The sequence below is a fragment of the Phyllobates terribilis genome, unplaced genomic scaffold, assembly GCF_046119375.1.
Source record: "Phyllobates terribilis strain yellow unplaced genomic scaffold, ASM4611937v1 Scaffold_123__1_contigs__length_5148117, whole genome shotgun sequence".
NCBI lineage: Eukaryota > Metazoa > Chordata > Amphibia > Anura > Dendrobatidae > Phyllobates > Phyllobates terribilis.
Genome location: NW_027362883.1, coordinates 600747 through 620213, shown reverse-complemented (window position 1 = coordinate 620213; position 19467 = coordinate 600747). Strand labels below are relative to the sequence as shown.

General features: G+C 45.2%; 15 non-coding genes and 1 pseudogene across 15 annotated transcripts; all 16 read right to left on the bottom strand.

Annotated features, from left to right (window-relative positions):
- Positions 1-14: 14 nt before the first annotated feature.
- On the bottom strand, positions 15-205 carry LOC141202931 (U2 spliceosomal RNA). Its single transcript, XR_012274077.1, has one exon. It is a non-coding gene; the product is annotated as a U2 spliceosomal RNA (small nuclear RNA).
- Positions 206-1320: 1115 nt separating this feature from the next.
- LOC141202930 (U2 spliceosomal RNA) lies at positions 1321-1511 on the bottom strand. Its single transcript, XR_012274076.1, has one exon. It is a non-coding gene; the product is annotated as a U2 spliceosomal RNA (small nuclear RNA).
- A 1115-nt stretch (positions 1512-2626) lies between these two features.
- LOC141202929 (U2 spliceosomal RNA) lies at positions 2627-2817 on the bottom strand. Its single transcript, XR_012274075.1, has one exon. It is a non-coding gene; the product is annotated as a U2 spliceosomal RNA (small nuclear RNA).
- A 1115-nt stretch (positions 2818-3932) lies between these two features.
- LOC141202928 (U2 spliceosomal RNA) lies at positions 3933-4123 on the bottom strand. Its single transcript, XR_012274074.1, has one exon. It is a non-coding gene; the product is annotated as a U2 spliceosomal RNA (small nuclear RNA).
- Positions 4124-5238: 1115 nt separating this feature from the next.
- LOC141202926 (U2 spliceosomal RNA) lies at positions 5239-5429 on the bottom strand. Its single transcript, XR_012274072.1, has one exon. It is a non-coding gene; the product is annotated as a U2 spliceosomal RNA (small nuclear RNA).
- Positions 5430-6544: 1115 nt separating this feature from the next.
- LOC141202925 (U2 spliceosomal RNA) lies at positions 6545-6735 on the bottom strand. The gene has a single exon (XR_012274071.1). It is a non-coding gene; the product is annotated as a U2 spliceosomal RNA (small nuclear RNA).
- A 1115-nt stretch (positions 6736-7850) lies between these two features.
- Positions 7851-8041, bottom strand: LOC141202372 (U2 spliceosomal RNA). The gene has a single exon (XR_012273647.1). It is a non-coding gene; the product is annotated as a U2 spliceosomal RNA (small nuclear RNA).
- Positions 8042-9156: 1115 nt separating this feature from the next.
- Positions 9157-9347, bottom strand: LOC141202924 (U2 spliceosomal RNA). Its single transcript, XR_012274070.1, has one exon. It is a non-coding gene; the product is annotated as a U2 spliceosomal RNA (small nuclear RNA).
- A 1115-nt stretch (positions 9348-10462) lies between these two features.
- LOC141202923 (U2 spliceosomal RNA) lies at positions 10463-10653 on the bottom strand. Its single transcript, XR_012274069.1, has one exon. It is a non-coding gene; the product is annotated as a U2 spliceosomal RNA (small nuclear RNA).
- A 1115-nt stretch (positions 10654-11768) lies between these two features.
- Positions 11769-11959, bottom strand: LOC141202922 (U2 spliceosomal RNA). Its single transcript, XR_012274068.1, has one exon. It is a non-coding gene; the product is annotated as a U2 spliceosomal RNA (small nuclear RNA).
- A 1115-nt stretch (positions 11960-13074) lies between these two features.
- On the bottom strand, positions 13075-13265 carry LOC141202921 (U2 spliceosomal RNA). Its single transcript, XR_012274067.1, has one exon. It is a non-coding gene; the product is annotated as a U2 spliceosomal RNA (small nuclear RNA).
- Positions 13266-14380: 1115 nt separating this feature from the next.
- On the bottom strand, positions 14381-14571 carry LOC141202920 (U2 spliceosomal RNA). Its single transcript, XR_012274066.1, has one exon. It is a non-coding gene; the product is annotated as a U2 spliceosomal RNA (small nuclear RNA).
- A 1112-nt stretch (positions 14572-15683) lies between these two features.
- Positions 15684-15868, bottom strand: LOC141202557 (U2 spliceosomal RNA). The gene has a single exon (XR_012273811.1). It is a non-coding gene; the product is annotated as a U2 spliceosomal RNA (small nuclear RNA).
- Positions 15869-16662: 794 nt separating this feature from the next.
- Positions 16663-16754, bottom strand: LOC141202721 (U2 spliceosomal RNA; annotated as a pseudogene).
- A 1115-nt stretch (positions 16755-17869) lies between these two features.
- Positions 17870-18060, bottom strand: LOC141202272 (U2 spliceosomal RNA). Its single transcript, XR_012273551.1, has one exon. It is a non-coding gene; the product is annotated as a U2 spliceosomal RNA (small nuclear RNA).
- Positions 18061-19175: 1115 nt separating this feature from the next.
- LOC141202919 (U2 spliceosomal RNA) lies at positions 19176-19366 on the bottom strand. Its single transcript, XR_012274065.1, has one exon. It is a non-coding gene; the product is annotated as a U2 spliceosomal RNA (small nuclear RNA).
- Positions 19367-19467: the final 101 nt, after the last annotated feature.

Below are 19467 nucleotides of genomic sequence, written 5' to 3'. Positions count from 1 at the left end.
AAACTGCATTAAAGAAGGGGTGCACCGGTCCTGGAGATACTGCAATACCAGGTCAATGCGTGGAGTGGACAGAGCAAGCTCTTTTTCCATCTCCCTGTTCTAAAAATCCATTTAATATATGGTCCCCAGATAGGGGACGTATCAGATATTAAACTGATAAGAACAGATACTACACTTGATCTTAGCCAAAAGGCCGAGAAGCGATAACCAGAATTGGTTTCAAACTACGGAGCCACCCAAGGATCCTGAAAAGTCCATTTGTGGAGATGAGCTCCTGGACTCCCGTTAAGAAGACATGTTGTCAACCTCTAGATCCCTTACATGCCTGCACTTTTCGGCTTGCTGCTGCTGCAATCCACGCATTTTAGATCTGCATAACTCCACCTCTTTAAACACAGCACCTTCACCCCCTGCTGTTCCCACCCGCCTCAACACCGTTGGAAGGGAGGAGAACCAATTAAGGCGGGGGGTGGGGTGGAACGAGCAGCTGTCTACCCTTAGCAGGAGGGCTCCTGATTACATACCTCTCCTGCTGCTGCTGCTGCTGGCTGTCCAGCAGCAGACTGAAGGTGGCTGCTGCTGTGCACAGGTATATAAAGGCTCAGAGCCTATTATGACACGCGCAGCCAGCGTTCCATTGCCACATTCCATCTACTGCAGGCAGGATACCTGGCTGGCTGAATGTCGCTGAGAAGCTCACAGAGACCGCCATAAGCAACAGTTTAACAGAATGCCACAGACTAATCAACCAAACTTTTTGGGTTGGGTTCTCTTTTATAGTCTGCAGGCATTAAATGAAAGAAGTCAGTGTTCCAGCAGAAGGAGACAACGTTTCAGAAAAGGCATTGTAGCAAACCAAAAAAGAAATTTTAAGCGCAGCAGAGTAACCAGCGCACATACCTGTTAGCTCAGGTGAGTTTAAAAGGCTGCTGTTGATAACAAGGGCATTTGCTAAATAGATGGTGTGTGTGCAACAATATACTGAAAGGTCAATTATATTGTGCAGCTTATCTCACCACCTGTAGTTATTTAGGTGAAAGCTCCAAAATGCTTGCCTAATATGTCTGTTTATCCAAAAGGAAGTAAAAAGGGAGAGCTAGAAAGATAGCATTGCATCACATTACATGGCAATGCAATGCACAGTTGCTGAAGTTGAACCAAAATGAGCTTGTAATCTGGCTTCTGCAACTTTGAACATGAAAAATCCAATGAGGAGAAGAAAAGCAAAGCCAAAGAGTCCATCCCAAAATCCGACAAACAAGCAAAATGAACAAAAAACATTGAATTCAATTCTTTCTGATTTTAGAAACTGCATTAAAGAAGGGGTGCACCGGTCCTGGAGATACTGCAATACCAGGTCAATGCGTGGAGTGGACAGAGCAAGCTCTTTTTCCATCTCCCTGTTCTAAAAATCCATTTAATATATGGTCCCCAGATAGGGGACGTATCAGATATTAAACTGATAAGAACAGATACTACACTTGATCTTAGCCAAAAGGCCGAGAAGCGATAACCAGAATTGGTTTCAAACTACGGAGCCACCCAAGGATCCTGAAAAGTCCATTTGTGGAGATGAGCTCCTGGACTCCCGTTAAGAAGACATGTTGTCAACCTCTAGATCCCTTACATGCCTGCACTTTTCGGCTTGCTGCTGCTGCAATCCACGTGTTTTAGATCTGCATAACTCCACCTCTTTAAACACAGCACCTTCACCCCCTGCTGTTCCCACCCGCCTCAACACCGTTGGAAGGGAGGAGAACCAATTAAGGCGGGGGGTGGGGTGGAACGAGCAGCTGTCTACCCTTAGCAGGAGGGCTCCTGATTACATACCTCTCCTGCTGCTGCTGCTGCTGGCTGTCCAGCAGCAGACTGAAGGTGGCTGCTGCTGTGCACAGGTATATAAAGGCTCAGAGCCTATTATGACACACGCAGCCAGCGTTCCATTGCCACATTCCATCTACTGCAGGCAGGATACCTGGCTGGCTGAATGTCGCTGAGAAGCTCACAGAGACCGCCATAAGCAACAGTTTAACAGAATGCCACAGACTAATCAACCAAACTTTTTGGGTTGGGTTCTCTTTTATAGTCTGCAGGCATTAAATGAAAGAAGTCAGTGTTCCAGCAGAAGGAGACAACGTTTCAGAAAAGGCATTGTAGCAAACCAAAAAAGAAATTTTAAGCGCAGCAGAGTAACCAGCGCACATACCTGTTAGCTCAGGTGAGTTTAAAAGGCTGCTGTTGATAACAAGGGCATTTGCTAAATAGATGGTGTGTGTGCAACAATATACTGAAAGGTCAATTATATTGTGCAGCTTATCTCACCACCTGTAGTTATTTAGGTGAAAGCTCCAAAATGCTTGCCTAATATGTCTGTTTATCCAAAAGGAAGTAAAAAGGGAGAGCTAGAAAGATAGCATTGCATCACATTACATGGCAATGCAATGCACAGTTGCTGAAGTTGAACCAAAATGAGCTTGTAATCTGGCTTCTGCAACTTTGAACATGAAAAATCCAATGAGGAGAAGAAAAGCAAAGCCAAAGAGTCCATCCCAAAATCCGACAAACAAGCAAAATGAACAAAAAACATTGAATTCAATTCTTTCTGATTTTAGAAACTGCATTAAAGAAGGGGTGCACCGGTCCTGGAGATACTGCAATACCAGGTCAATGCGTGGAGTGGACAGAGCAAGCTCTTTTTCCATCTCCCTGTTCTAAAAATCCATTTAATATATGGTCCCCAGATAGGGGACGTATCAGATATTAAACTGATAAGAACAGATACTACACTTGATCTTAGCCAAAAGGCCGAGAAGCGATAACCAGAATTGGTTTCAAACTACGGAGCCACCCAAGGATCCTGAAAAGTCCATTTGTGGAGATGAGCTCCTGGACTCCCGTTAAGAAGACATGTTGTCAACCTCTAGATCCCTTACATGCCTGCACTTTTCGGCTTGCTGCTGCTGCAATCCACGCGTTTTAGATCTGCATAACTCCACCTCTTTAAACACAGCACCTTCACCCCCTGCTGTTTCCACCCGCCTCAACACCGTTGGAAGGGAGGAGAACCAATTAAGGCGGGGGGTGGGGTGGAACGAGCAGCTGTCTACCCTTAGCAGGAGGGCTCCTGATTACATACCTCTCCTGCTGCTGCTGCTGCTGGCTGTCCAGCAGCAGACTGAAGGTGGCTGCTGCTGTGCACAGGTATATAAAGGCTCAGAGCCTATTATGACACGCGCAGCCAGCGTTCCATTGCCACATTCCATCTACTGCAGGCAGGATACCTGGCTGGCTGAATGTCGCTGAGAAGCTCACAGAGACCGCCATAAGCAACAGTTTAACAGAATGCCACAGACTAATCAACCAAACTTTTTGGGTTGGGTTCTCTTTTATAGTCTGCAGGCATTAAATGAAAGAAGTCAGTGTTCCAGCAGAAGGAGACAACGTTTCAGAAAAGGCATTGTAGCAAACCAAAAAAGAAATTTTAAGCGCAGCAGAGTAACCAGCGCACATACCTGTTAGCTCAGGTGAGTTTAAAAGGCTGCTGTTGATAACAAGGGCATTTGCTAAATAGATGGTGTGTGTGCAACAATATACTGAAAGGTCAATTATATTGTGCAGCTTATCTCACCACCTGTAGTTATTTAGGTGAAAGCTCCAAAATGCTTGCCTAATATGTCTGTTTATCCAAAAGGAAGTAAAAAGGGAGAGCTAGAAAGATAGCATTGCATCACATTACATGGCAATGCAATGCACAGTTGCTGAAGTTGAACCAAAATGAGCTTGTAATCTGGCTTCTGCAACTTTGAACATGAAAAATCCAATGAGGAGAAGAAAAGCAAAGCCAAAGAGTCCATCCCAAAATCCGACAAACAAGCAAAATGAACAAAAAACATTGAATTCAATTCTTTCTGATTTTAGAAACTGCATTAAAGAAGGGGTGCACCGGTCCTGGAGATACTGCAATACCAGGTCAATGCGTGGAGTGGACAGAGCAAGCTCTTTTTCCATCTCCCTGTTCTAAAAATCCATTTAATATATGGTCCCCAGATAGGGGACGTATCAGATATTAAACTGATAAGAACAGATACTACACTTGATCTTAGCCAAAAGGCCGAGAAGCGATAACCAGAATTGGTTTCAAACTACGGAGCCACCCAAGGATCCTGAAAAGTCCATTTGTGGAGATGAGCTCCTGGACTCCCGTTAAGAAGACATGTTGTCAACCTCTAGATCCCTTACATGCCTGCACTTTTCGGCTTGCTGCTGCTGCAATCCACGCGTTTTAGATCTGCATAACTCCACCTCTTTAAACACAGCACCTTCACCCCCTGCTGTTCCCACCCGCCTCAACACCGTTGGAAGGGAGGAGAACCAATTAAGGCGGGGGGTGGGGTGGAACGAGCAGCTGTCTACCCTTAGCAGGAGGGCTCCTGATTACATACCTCTCCTGCTGCTGCTGCTGCTGGCTGTCCAGCAGCAGACTGAAGGTGGCTGCTGCTGTGCACAGGTATATAAAGGCTCAGAGCCTATTATGACACGCGCAGCCAGCGTTCCATTGCCACATTCCATCTACTGCAGGCAGGACACCTGGCTGGCTGAATGTCGCTGAGAAGCTCACAGAGACCGCCATAAGCAACAGTTTAACAGAATGCCACAGACTAATCAACCAAACTTTTTGGGTTGGGTTCTCTTTTATAGTCTGCAGGCATTAAATGAAAGAAGTCAGTGTTCCAGCAGAAGGAGACAACGTTTCAGAAAAGGCATTGTAGCAAACCAAAAAAGAAATTTTAAGCGCAGCAGAGTAACCAGCGCACATACCTGTTAGCTCAGGTGAGTTTAAAAGGCTGCTGTTGATAACAAGGGCATTTGCTAAATAGATGGTGTGTGTGCAACAATATACTGAAAGGTCAATTATATTGTGCAGCTTATCTCACCACCTGTAGTTATTTAGGTGAAAGCTCCAAAATGCTTGCCTAATATGTCTGTTTATCCAAAAGGAAGTAAAAAGGGAGAGCTAGAAAGATAGCATTGCATCACATTACATGGCAATGCAATGCACAGTTGCTGAAGTTGAACCAAAATGAGCTTGTAATCTGGCTTCTGCAACTTTGAACATGAAAAATCCAATGAGGAGAAGAAAAGCAAAGCCAAAGAGTCCATCCCAAAATCCGACAAACAAGCAAAATGAACAAAAAACATTGAATTCAATTCTTTCTGATTTTAGAAACTGCATTAAAGAAGGGGTGCACCGGTCCTGGAGATACTGCAATACCAGGTCAATGCGTGGAGTGGACAGAGCAAGCTCTTTTTCCATCTCCCTGTTCTAAAAATCCATTTAATATATGGTCCCCAGATAGGGGACGTATCAGATATTAAACTGATAAGAACAGATACTACACTTGATCTTAGCCAAAAGGCCGAGAAGCGATAACCAGAATTGGTTTCAAACTACGGAGCCACCCAAGGATCCTGAAAAGTCCATTTGTGGAGATGAGCTCCTGGACTCCCGTTAAGAAGACATGTTGTCAACCTCTAGATCCCTTACATGCCTGCACTTTTCGGCTTGCTGCTGCTGCAATCCACGCGTTTTAGATCTGCATAACTCCACCTCTTTAAACACAGCACCTTCACCCCCTGCTGTTCCCACCCGCCTCAACACCGTTGGAAGGGAGGAGAACCAATTAAGGCGGGGGGTGGGGTGGAACGAGCAGCTGTCTACCCTTAGCAGGAGGGCTCCTGATTACATACCTCTCCTGCTGCTGCTGCTGCTGGCTGTCCAGCAGCAGACTGAAGGTGGCTGCTGCTGTGCACAGGTATATAAAGGCTCAGAGCCTATTATGACACGCGCAGCCAGCGTTCCATTGCCACATTCCATCTACTGCAGGCAGGATACCTGGCTGGCTGAATGTCGCTGAGAAGCTCACAGAGACCGCCATAAGCAACAGTTTAACAGAATGCCACAGATTAATCAACCAAACTTTTTGGGTTGGGTTCTCTTTTATAGTCTGCAGGCATTAAATGAAAGAAGTCAGTGTTCCAGCAGAAGGAGACAACGTTTCAGAAAAGGCATTGTAGCAAACCAAAAAAGAAATTTTAAGCGCAGCAGAGTAACCAGCGCACATACCTGTTAGCTCAGGTGAGTTTAAAAGGCTGCTGTTGATAACAAGGGCATTTGCTAAATAGATGGTGTGTGTGCAACAATATACTGAAATGTCAATTATATTGTGCAGCTTATCTCACCACCTGTAGTTATTTAGGTGAAAGCTCCAAAATGCTTGCCTAATATGTCTGTTTATCCAAAAGGAAGTAAAAAGGGAGAGCTAGAAAGATAGCATTGCATCACATTACATGGCAATGCAATGCACAGTTGCTGAAGTTGAACCAAAATGAGCTTGTAATCTGGCTTCTGCAACTTTGAACATGAAAAATCCAATGAGGAGAAGAAAAGCAAAGCCAAAGAGTCCATCCCAAAATCCGACAAACAAGCAAAATGAACAAAAAACATTGAATTCAATTCTTTCTGATTTTAGAAACTGCATTAAAGAAGGGGTGCACCGGTCCTGGAGATACTGCAATACCAGGTCAATGCGTGGAGTGGACAGAGCAAGCTCTTTTTCCATCTCCCTGTTCTAAAAATCCATTTAATATATGGTCCCCAGATAGGGGACGTATCAGATATTAAACTGATAAGAACAGATACTACACTTGATCTTAGCCAAAAGGCCGAGAAGCGATAACCAGAATTGGTTTCAAACTACGGAGCCACCCAAGGATCCTGAAAAGTCCATTTGTGGAGATGAGCTCCTGGACTCCCGTTAAGAAGACATGTTGTCAACCTCTAGATCCCTTACATGCCTGCACTTTTCGGCTTGCTGCTGCTGCAATCCACGCGTTTTAGATCTGCATAACTCCACCTCTTTAAACACAGCACCTTCACCCCCTGCTGTTCCCACCCGCCTCAACACCGTTGGAAGGGAGGAGAACCAATTAAGGCGGGGGGTGGGGTGGAACGAGCAGCTGTCTACCCTTAGCAGGAGGGCTCCTGATTACATACCTCTCCTGCTGCTGCTGCTGCTGGCTGTCCAGCAGCAGACTGAAGGTGGCTGCTGCTGTGCACAGGTATATAAAGGCTCAGAGCCTATTATGACACGCGCAGCCAGCGTTCCATTGCCACATTCCATCTACTGCAGGCAGGATACCTGGCTGGCTGAATGTCGCTGAGAAGCTCACAGAGACCGCCATAAGCAACAGTTTAACAGAATGCCACAGACTAATCAACCAAACTTTTTGGGTTGGGTTCTCTTTTATAGTCTGCAGGCATTAAATGAAAGAAGTCAGTGTTCCAGCAGAAGGAGACAACGTTTCAGAAAAGGCATTGTAGCAAACCAAAAAAGAAATTTTAAGCGCAGCAGAGTAACCAGCGCACATACCTGTTAGCTCAGGTGAGTTTAAAAGGCTGCTGTTGATAACAAGGGCATTTGCTAAATAGATGGTGTGTGTGCAACAATATACTGAAAGGTCAATTATATTGTGCAGCTTATCTCACCACCTGTAGTTATTTAGGTGAAAGCTCCAAAATGCTTGCCTAATATGTCTGTTTATCCAAAAGGAAGTAAAAAGGGAGAGCTAGAAAGATAGCATTGCATCACATTACATGGCAATGCAATGCACAGTTGCTGAAGTTGAACCAAAATGAGCTTGTAATCTGGCTTCTGCAACTTTGAACATGAAAAATCCAATGAGGAGAAGAAAAGCAAAGCCAAAGAGTCCATCCCAAAATCCGACAAACAAGCAAAATGAACAAAAAACATTGAATTCAATTCTTTCTGATTTTAGAAACTGCATTAAAGAAGGGGTGCACCGGTCGTGGAGATACTGCAATACCAGGTCAATGCGTGGAGTGGACAGAGCAAGCTCTTTTTCCATCTCCCTGTTCTAAAAATCCATTTAATATATGGTCCCCAGATAGGGGACGTATCAGATATTAAACTGATAAGAACAGATACTACACTTGATCTTAGCCAAAAGGCCGAGAAGCGATAACCAGAATTGGTTTCAAACTACGGAGCCACCCAAGGATCCTGAAAAGTCCATTTGTGGAGATGAGCTCCTGGATTCCCGTTAAGAAGACATGTTGTCAACCTCTAGATCCCTTACATGCCTGCACTTTTCGGCTTGCTGCTGCTGCAATCCACGCGTTTTAGATCTGCATAACTCCACCTCTTTAAACACAGCACCTTCACCCCCTGCTGTTCCCACCCGCCTCAACACCGTTGGAAGGGAGGAGAACCAATTAAGGCGGGGGGTGGGGTGGAACGAGCAGCTGTCTACCCTTAGCAGGAGGGCTCCTGATTACATACCTCTCCTGCTGCTGCTGCTGCTGGCTGTCCAGCAGCAGACTGAAGGTGGCTGCTGCTGTGCACAGGTATATAAAGGCTCAGAGCCTATTATGACACGCGCAGCCAGCGTTCCATTGCCACATTCCATCTACTGCAGGCAGGATACCTGGCTGGCTGAATGTCGCTGAGAAGCTCACAGAGACCGCCATAAGCAACAGTTTAACAGAATGCCACAGACTAATCAACCAAACTTTTTGGGTTGGGTTCTCTTTTATAGTCTGCAGGCATTAAATGAAAGAAGTCACTGTTCCAGCAGAAGGAGACAACGTTTCAGAAAAGGCATTGTAGCAAACCAAAAAAGAAATTTTAAGCGCAGCAGAGTAACCAGCGCACATACCTGTTAGCTCAGGTGAGTTTAAAAGGCTGCTGTTGATAACAAGGGCATTTGCTAAATAGATGGTGTGTGTGCAACAATATACTGAAAGGTCAATTATATTGTGCAGCTTATCTCACCACCTGTAGTTATTTAGGTGAAAGCTCCAAAATGCTTGCCTAATATGTCTGTTTATCCAAAAGGAAGTAAAAAGGGAGAGCTAGAAAGATAGCATTGCATCACATTACATGGCAATGCAATGCACAGTTGCTGAAGTTGAACCAAAATGAGCTTGTAATCTGGCTTCTGCAACTTTGAACATGAAAAATCCAATGAGGAGAAGAAAAGCAAAGCCAAAGAGTCCATCCCAAAATCCGACAAACAAGCAAAATGAACAAAAAACATTGAATTCAATTCTTTCTGATTTTAGAAACTGCATTAAAGAAGGGGTGCACCGGTCCTGGAGATACTGCAATACCAGGTCAATGCGTGGAGTGGACAGAGCAAGCTCTTTTTCCATCTCCCTGTTCTAAAAATCCATTTAATATATGGTCCCCAGATAGGGGACGTATCAGATATTAAACTGATAAGAACAGATACTACACTTGATCTTAGCCAAAAGGCCGAGAAGCGATAACCAGAATTGGTTTCAAACTACGGAGCCACCCAAGGATCCTGAAAAGTCCATTTGTGGAGATGAGCTCCTGGACTCCCGTTAAGAAGACATGTTGTCAACCTCTAGATCCCTTACATGCCTGCACTTTTCGGCTTGCTGCTGCTGCAATCCACGCGTTTTAGATCTGCATAACTCCACCTCTTTAAACACAGCACCTTCACCCCCTGCTGTTCCCACCCGCCTCAACACCGTTGGAAGGGAGGAGAACCAATTAAGGCGGGGGGTGGGGTGGAACGAGCAGCTGTCTACCCTTAGCAGGAGGGCTCCTGATTACATACCTCTCCTGCTGCTGCTGCTGCTGGCTGTCCAGCAGCAGACTGAAGGTGGCTGCTGCTGTGCACAGGTATATAAAGGCTCAGAGCCTATTATGACACGCGCAGCCAGCGTTCCATTGCCACATTCCATCTACTGCAGGCAGGATACCTGGCTGGCTGAATGTCGCTGAGAAGCTCACAGAGACCGCCATAAGCAACAGTTTAACAGAATGCCACAGACTAATCAACCAAACTTTTTGGGTTGGGTTCTCTTTTATAGTCTGCAGGCATTAAATGAAAGAAGTCAGTGTTCCAGCAGAAGGAGACAACGTTTCAGAAAAGGCATTGTAGCAAACCAAAAAAGAAATTTTAAGCGCAGCAGAGTAACCAGCGCACATACCTGTTAGCTCAGGTGAGTTTAAAAGGCTGCTGTTGATAACAAGGGCATTTGCTAAATAGATGGTGTGTGTGCAACAATATACTGAAAGGTCAATTATATTGTGCAGCTTATCTCACCACCTGTAGTTATTTAGGTGAAAGCTCCAAAATGCTTGCCTAATATGTCTGTTTATCCAAAAGGAAGTAAAAAGGGAGAGCTAGAAAGATAGCATTGCATCACATTACATGGCAATGCAATGCACAGTTGCTGAAGTTGAACCAAAATGAGCTTGTAATCTGGCTTCTGCAACTTTGAACATGAAAAATCCAATGAGGAGAAGAAAAGCAAAGCCAAAGAGTCCATCCCAAAATCCGACAAACAAGCAAAATGAACAAAAAACATTGAATTCAATTCTTTCTGATTTTAGAAACTGCATTAAAGAAGGGGTGCACCGGTCCTGGAGATACTGCAATACCAGGTCAATGCGTGGAGTGGACAGAGCAAGCTCTTTTTCCATCTCCCTGTTCTAAAAATCCATTTAATATATGGTCCCCAGATAGGGGACGTATCAGATATTAAACTGATAAGAACAGATACTACACTTGATCTTAGCCAAAAGGCCGAGAAGCGATAACCAGAATTGGTTTCAAACTACGGAGCCACCCAAGGATCCTGAAAAGTCCATTTGTGGAGATGAGCTCCTGGACTCCCGTTAAGAAGACATGTTGTCAACCTCTAGATCCCTTACATGCCTGCACTTTTCGGCTTGCTGCTGCTGCAATCCACGCGTTTTAGATCTGCATAACTCCACCTCTTTAAACACAGCACCTTCACCCCCTGCTGTTCCCACCCGCCTCAACACCGTTGGAAGGGAGGAGAACCAATTAAGGCGGGGGGTGGGGTGGAACGAGCAGCTGTCTACCCTTAGCAGGAGGGCTCCTGATTACATACCTCTCCTGCTGCTGCTGCTGCTGGCTGTCCAGCAGCAGACTGAAGGTGGCTGCTGCTGTGCACAGGTATATAAAGGCTCAGAGCCTATTATGACACGCGCAGCCAGCGTTCCATTGCCACATTCCATCTACTGCAGGCAGGATACCTGGCTGGCTGAATGTCGCTGAGAAGCTCACAGAGACCGCCATAAGCAACAGTTTAACAGAATGCCACAGACTAATCAACCAAACTTTTTGGGTTGGGTTCTCTTTTATAGTCTGCAGGCATTAAATGAAAGAAGTCACTGTTCCAGCAGAAGGAGACAACGTTTCAGAAAAGGCATTGTAGCAAACCAAAAAAGAAATTTTAAGCGCAGCAGAGTAACCAGCGCACATACCTGTTAGCTCAGGTGAGTTTAAAAGGCTGCTGTTGATAACAAGGGCATTTGCTAAATAGATGGTGTGTGTGCAACAATATACTGAAAGGTCAATTATATTGTGCAGCTTATCTCACCACCTGTAGTTATTTAGGTGAAAGCTCCAAAATGCTTGCCTAATATGTCTGTTTATCCAAAAGGAAGTAAAAAGGGAGAGCTAGAAAGATAGCATTGCATCACATTACATGGCAATGCAATGCACAGTTGCTGAAGTTGAACCAAAATGAGCTTGTAATCTGGCTTCTGCAACTTTGAACATGAAAAATCCAATGAGGAGAAGAAAAGCAAAGCCAAAGAGTCCATCCCAAAATCCGACAAACAAGCAAAATGAACAAAAAACATTGAATTCAATTCTTTCTGATTTTAGAAACTGCATTAAAGAAGGGGTGCACCGGTCCTGGAGATACTGCAATACCAGGTCAATGCGTGGAGTGGACAGAGCAAGCTCTTTTTCCATCTCCCTGTTCTAAAAATCCATTTAATATATGGTCCCCAGATAGGGGACGTATCAGATATTAAACTGATAAGAACAGATACTACACTTGATCTTAGCCAAAAGGCCGAGAAGCGATAACCAGAATTGGTTTCAAACTACGGAGCCACCCAAGGATCCTGAAAAGTCCATTTGTGGAGATGAGCTCCTGGACTCCCGTTAAGAAGACATGTTGTCAACCTCTAGATCCCTTACATGCCTGCACTTTTCGGCTTGCTGCTGCTGCAATCCACGCGTTTTAGATCTGCATAACTCCACCTCTTTAAACACAGCACCTTCACCCCCTGCTGTTCCCACCCGCCTCAACACCGTTGGAAGGGAGGAGAACCAATTAAGGCGGGGGGTGGGGTGGAACGAGCAGCTGTCTACCCTTAGCAGGAGGGCTCCTGATTACATACCTCTCCTGCTGCTGCTGCTGCTGGCTGTCCAGCAGCAGACTGAAGGTGGCTGCTGCTGTGCACAGGTATATAAAGGCTCAGAGCCTATTATGACACGCGCAGCCAGCGTTCCATTGCCACATTCCATCTACTGCAGGCAGGATACCTGGCTGGCTGAATGTCGCTGAGAAGCTCACAGAGACCGCCATAAGCAACAGTTTAACAGAATGCCACAGACTAATCAACCAAACTTTTTGGGTTGGGTTCTCTTTTATAGTCTGCAGGCATTAAATGAAAGAAGTCAGTGTTCCAGCAGAAGGAGACAACGTTTCAGAAAAGGCATTGTAGCAAACCAAAAAAGAAATTTTAAGCGCAGCAGAGTAACCAGCGCACATACCTTTTAGCTCAGGTGAGTTTAAAAGGCTGCTGTTGATAACAAGGGCATTTGCTAAATAGATGGTGTGTGTGCAACAATATACTGAAAGGTCAATTATATTGTGCAGCTTATCTCACCACCTGTAGTTATTTAGGTGAAAGCTCCAAAATGCTTGCCTAATATGTCTGTTTATCCAAAAGGAAGTAAAAAGGGAGAGCTAGAAAGATAGCATTGCATCACATTACATGGCAATGCAATGCACAGTTGCTGAAGTTGAACCAAAATGAGCTTGTAATCTGGCTTCTGCAACTTTGAACATGAAAAATCCAACGAGGAGAAGAAAAGCAAAGCCAAAGAGTCCATCCCAAAATCCGACAAACAAGCAAAATGAACAAAAAACATTGAATTCAATTCTTTCTGATTTTAGAAACTGCATTAAAGAAGGGGTGCACCGGTCCTGGAGATACTGCAATACCAGGTCAATGCGTGGAGTGGACAGAGCAAGCTCTTTTTCCATCTCCCTGTTCTAAAAATCCATTTAATATATGGTCCCCAGATAGGGGACGTATCAGATATTAAACTGATAAGAACAGATACTACACTTGATCTTAGCCAAAAGGCCGAGAAGCGATAACCAGAATTGGTTTCAAACTACGGAGCCACCCAAGGATCCTGAAAAGTCCATTTGTGGAGATGAGCTCCTGGACTCCCGTTAAGAAGACATGTTGTCAACCTCTAGATCCCTTACATGCCTGCACTTTTCGGCTTGCTGCTGCTGCAATCCACGCGTTTTAGATCTGCATAACTCCACCTCTTTAAACACAGCACCTTCACCCCCTGCTGTTCCCACCCGCCTCAACACCGTTGGAAGGGAGGAGAACCAATTAAGGCGGGGGGTGGGGTGGAACGAGCAGCTGTCTACCCTTAGCAGGAGGGCTCCTGATTACATACCTCTCCTGCTGCTGCTGCTGCTGGCTGTCCAGCAGCAGACTGAAGGTGGCTGCTGCTGTGCACAGGTATATAAAGGCTCAGAGCCTATTATGACACGCGCAGCCAGCGTTCCATTGCCACATTCCATCTACTGCAGGCAGGATACCTGGCTGGCTGAATGTCGCTGAGAAGCTCACAGAGACCGCCATAAGCAACAGTTTAACAGAATGCCACAGACTAATCAACCAAACTTTTTGGGTTGGGTTCTCTTTTATAGTCTGCAGGCATTAAATGAAAGAAGTCAGTGTTCCAGCAGAAGGAGACAACGTTTCAGAAAAGGCATTGTAGCAAACCAAAAAAGAAATTTTAAGCGCAGCAGAGTAACCAGCGCACATACCTGTTAGCTCAGGTGAGTTTAAAAGGCTGCTGTTGATAACAAGGGCATTTGCTAAATAGATGGTGTGTGTGCAACAATATACTGAAAGGTCAATTATATTGTGCAGCTTATCTCACCACCTGTAGTTATTTAGGTGAAAGCTCCAAAATGCTTGCCTAATATGTCTGTTTATCCAAAAGGAAGTAAAAAGGGAGAGCTAGAAAGATAGCATTGCATCACATTACATGGCAATGCAATGCACAGTTGCTGAAGTTGAACCAAAATGAGCTTGTAATCTGGCTTCTGCAACTTTGAACATGAAAAATCCAATGAGGAGAAGAAAAGCAAAGCCAAAGAGTCCATCCCAAAATCCGACAAACAAGCAAAATGAACAAAAAACATTGAATTCAATTCTTTCTGATTTTAGAAACTGCATTAAAGAAGGGGTGCACCGGTCCTGGAGATACTGCAATACCAGGTCAATGCGTGGAGTGGACAGAGCAAGCTCTTTTTCCATCTCCCTGTTCTAAAAATCCATTTAATATATGGTCCCCAGATAGGGGACGTATCAGATATTAAACTGATAAGAACAGATACTACACTTGATCTTAGCCAAAAGGCCGAGAAGCGATAACCAGAATTGGTTTCAAACTACGGAGCCACCCAAGGATCCTGAAAAGTCCATTTGTGGAGATGAGCTCCTGGACTCCCGTTAAGAAGACATGTTGTCAACCTCTAGATCCCTTACATGCCTGCACTTTTCGGCTTGCTGCTGCTGCAATCCACGCGTTTTAGATCTGCATAACTCCACCTCTTTAAACACAGCACCTTCACCCCCTGCTGTTCCCACCCGCCTCAACACCGTTGGAAGGGAGGAGAACCAATTAAGGCGGGGGGTGGGGTGGAACGAGCAGCTGTCTGCCCTTAGCAGGAGGGCTCCTGATTACATACCTCTCCTGCTGCTGCTGCTGGCTGTCCAGCAGCAGACTGAAGGTGGCTGCTGCTGTGCACAGGTATATAAAGGCTCAGAGCCTATTATGACACGCGCAGCCAGCGTTCCATTGTCACATTCCATCTACTGCAGGCAGGATACCTGGCTGGCTGAATGTCGCTGAGAAGCTCACAGAGACCGCCATAAGCAACAGTTTAACAGAATGCCACAGACTAATCAACCAAACTTTTTGGGTTGGGTTCTCTTTTATAGTCTGCAGGCATTAAATGAAAGAAGTCAGTGTTCCAGCAGAAGGAGACAACGTTTCAGAAAAGGCATTGTAGCAAACCAAAAAAGAAATTTTAAGCGCAGCAGAGTAACCAGCGCACATACCTATTAGCTCAGGTGAGTTTAAAAGGCTGCTGTTGATAACAAGGGCATTTGCTAAATAGATGGTGTGTGTGCAACAATATACTGAAAGGTCAATTATATTGTGCAGCTTATCTCACCACCTGTAGTTATTTAGGTGAAAGCTCCAAAATGCTTGCCTAATATGTCTGTTTATCCAAAAGGAAGTAAAAAGGGAGAGCTAGAAAGATAGCATTGCATCACATTACATGGCAATGCAATGCACAGTTGCTGAAGTTGAACCAAAATGAGCTTGTAATCTGGCTTCTGCAACTTTGAACATGAAAAATCCAATGAGGAGAAGAAAAGCAAAGCCAAAGAGTCCATCCCAAAATCCGACAAACAAGCAAAATGAACAAAAAACATTGAATTCAATTCTTTCTGATTTTAGAAACTGCATTAAAGAAGGGGTGCACCGGTCCTGGAGATACTGCAATACCAGGTCAATGCGTGGAGTGGACAGAGCAAGCTCTTTTTCCATCTCCCTGTTCTAAAAATCCATTTAATATATGGTCCCCAGATAGGGGACGTATCAGATATTAAACTGATAAGAACAGATTTTTTTTTTTTTATCGAAAGCCCGAATTCGTGTACAAAACCCGAGTGCGCTTAAAAAAGTGACAAGTGCCACAAAAAAAAGTGCACTAGGATGCTGGTCTTCTTGAAACCCTCTCCAAAAGGAGAAGGGTCCCCCAAACCATTCCCCGTCCCTCCGAGCCAGAAGGCCACAGCGAGGCACAGGGACAAATAGCCACCTCCAGCCGGAGCCAGAGGCGACCCAATCTTACCCTCAATACCTGCCCGAGTTCTCACCCGAGCAAGGCACTGGGAGCCAAAGACTGTGCTCCCCTCCCGGAAGAGGGGAGCCAACAACGCTCTCCTCCCGAAAGAGGAGAGCCAGGGGGGTTCAGGGGGGAGCGGAACCTGATGGCCACACACTCACCCCCTAGACCTGCCAAGAGAGGAACCCGTAAGGGAACCGCATCCCGACAAAATCCTAGTAAGGACGTGGACACACGTGAAAAAGTGGACACACAGTGACAAAAAAAAATTAAATAAATAGTGAAGGTTTCACAGTATAATACTGCCCGGACCTTCGACCGGGAATTGAAAAATTCCCCATCCTAAGGCCAGAAGGCCCGGAATAAGGGTGTGTGTGAAGAAAGAAATATTGAAGTGCTAGTGCAAATGTGCCATAAACTCAAGTGGGGTTCCCAATCCCAGTGAGTTAAGGCACCCCAGGGTCACCACTCCTGGGGCACTTCACACTTCGGGCTTTCGATCTTCCCCGGCCCAATGGCGTCGATCCTGGGGGGCCATGCTTTCCACCAGATGACTATATTAGCCACCTGGCGTACTAACAAGCGCCTAAACCCCAGTGTGCATAATGTATCAATCTACTAGGGCGGCCAACATCCAAAACCGCCTTTTCGAAAGATACTACACTTGATCTTAGCCAAAAGGCCGAGAAGCGATAACCAGAATTGGTTTCAAACTACGGAGCCACCCAAGGATCCTGAAAAGTCCATTTGTGGAGATGAGCTCCTGGACTCCCGTTAAGAAGACATGTTGTCAACCTCTAGATCCCTTACATGCCTGCACTTTTCGGCTTGCTGCTGCTGCAATCCACGCGTTTTAGATCTGCATAACTCCACCTCTTTAAACACAGCACCTTCACCCCCTGCTGTTCCCACCCGCCTCAACACCTTTGGAAGGGAGGAGAACCAATTAAGGCGGGGGGTGGGGTGGAACGAGCAGCTGTCTACCCTTAGCAGGAGGGCTCCTGATTACATACCTCTCCTGCTGCTGCTGCTGCTGGCTGTCCAGCAGCAGACTGAAGGTGGCTGCTGCTGTGCACAGGTATATAAAGGCTCAGAGCCTATTATGACACGCGCAGCCAGCGTTCCATTGCCACATTCCATCTACTGCAGGCAGGATACCTGGCTGGCTGAATGTCGCTGAGAAGCTCACAGAGACCGCCATAAGCAACAGTTTAACAGAATGCCACAGACTAATCAACCAAACTTTTTGGGTTGGGTTCTCTTTTATAGTCTGCAGGCATTAAATGAAAGAAGTCAGTGTTCCAGCAGAAGGAGACAACGTTTCAGAAAAGGCATTGTAGCAAACCAAAAAAGAAATTTTAAGCGCAGCAGAGTAACCAGCGCACATACCTGTTAGCTCAGGTGAGTTTAAAAGGCTGCTGTTGATAACAAGGGCATTTGCTAAATAGATGGTGTGTGTGCAACAATATACTGAAAGGTCAATTATATTGTGCAGCTTATCTCACCACCTGTAGTTATTTAGGTGAAAGCTCCAAAATGCTTGCCTAATATGTCTGTTTATCCAAAAGGAAGTAAAAAGGGAGAGCTAGAAAGATAGCATTGCATCACATTACATGGCAATGCAATGCACAGTTGCTGAAGTTGAACCAAAATGAGCTTGTAATCTGGCTTCTGCAACTTTGAACATGAAAAATCCAATGAGGAGAAGAAAAGCAAAGCCAAAGAGTCCATCCCAAAATCCGACAAACAAGCAAAATGAACAAAAAACATTGAATTCAATTCTTTCTGATTTTAGAAACTGCATTAAAGAAGGGGTGCACCGGTCCTGGAGATACTGCAATACCAGGTCAATGCGTGGAGTGGACAGAGCAAGCTCTTTTTCCATCTCCCTGTTCTAAAAATCCATTTAATATATGGTCCCCAGATAGGGAACGTATCAGATATTAAACTGATAAGAACAGATACTACACTTGATCTTAGCCAAAAGGCCGAGAAGCGATAACCAGAATTGGTTTCAAACTACGGAGCCACCCAAGGATCCTGAAAAGTCCATTTGTGGAGATGAGCTCCTGGACTCCCGTTAAGAAGACATGTTGTCAACCTCTAGATCCCTTACATGCCTGCACTTTTCGGCTTGCTGCTGCTGCAATCCACGCGTTTTAGATCTGCATAACTCCACCTCTTTAAACACAGCACCTTCACCCCCTGCTGTTCCCACCCGCCTCAACACCGTTGGAAGGGAGGAGAACCAATTAAGGCGGGGGGTGGGGTGGAACGAGCAGCTGTCTACCCTTAGCAGGAGGGCTCCTGATTACATACCTCTCCTTCTGCTGCTGCTGCTGGCTGTCCAGCAGCAGACTGAAGGTGGCTGCTGCTGTGCACAGGTATATAAAGGCTCAGAGCCTATTATGACACGCGCAGCCAGCGTTCCATTGCCACATTCCATCTACTGCAGGCAGGATACCTGGCTGGCTGAATGTCGCTGAGAAGCTCACAGAGACTGCCATAAGCAACAGTTTAACAGAATGCCACAGACTAATCAACCAAACTTTTTGGGTTGGGTTCTCTTTTATAGTCTGCAGGCATTAAATGAAAGAAGTCAGTGTTCCAGCAGAAGGAGACAACGTTTCAGAAAAGGCATTGTAGCAAACCAAAAAAGAAATTTTAAGCGCAGCAGAGTAACCAGCGCACATACCTGTTAGCTCAGGTGAGTTTAAAAGGCTGCTGTTGATAACAAGGGCATTTGCTAAATAGATGGTGTGTGTGCAACAATATACTGAAAGGTCAATTATATTGTGCAGCTTATCTTACCACCTGTAGTTATTTAGGTGAAAGCTCCAAAATGCTTGCCTAATATGTCTGTTTATCCAAAAGGAAGTAAAAAGGGAGAGCTAGAAAGATAGCATTGCATCACATTACATGGCAATGCAATGCACAGTTGCTGAAGTTGAACCAAAATGAGCTTGTAATCTGGCTTCTGCAACTTTGAACATGAAAAATCCAATGAGGAGAAGAAAAGCAAAGCCAAAGAGTCCATCCCAAAATCCGACAAACAAGCAAAATGAACAAAAAACATTGAATTCAATTCTTTCTGATTTTAGAAACTGCATTAAAGAAGGGGTGCACCGGTCCTGGAGATACTGCAATACCAGGTCAATGCGTGGAGTGGACAGAGCAAGCTCTTTTTCCATCTCCCTGTTCTAAAAATCCATTTAATATATGGTCCCCAGATAGGGGACGTATCAGATATTAAACTGATAAGAACAGATACTACACTTGATCTTAGCCAAAAGGCCGAGAAGCGATAACCAGAATTGGTTTCAAACTACGGAGCCACCCAAGGATCCTGAAAAGTCCATTTGTGGAGATGAGCTCCTGGACTCCCGTTAAGAAGACATGTTGTCAAC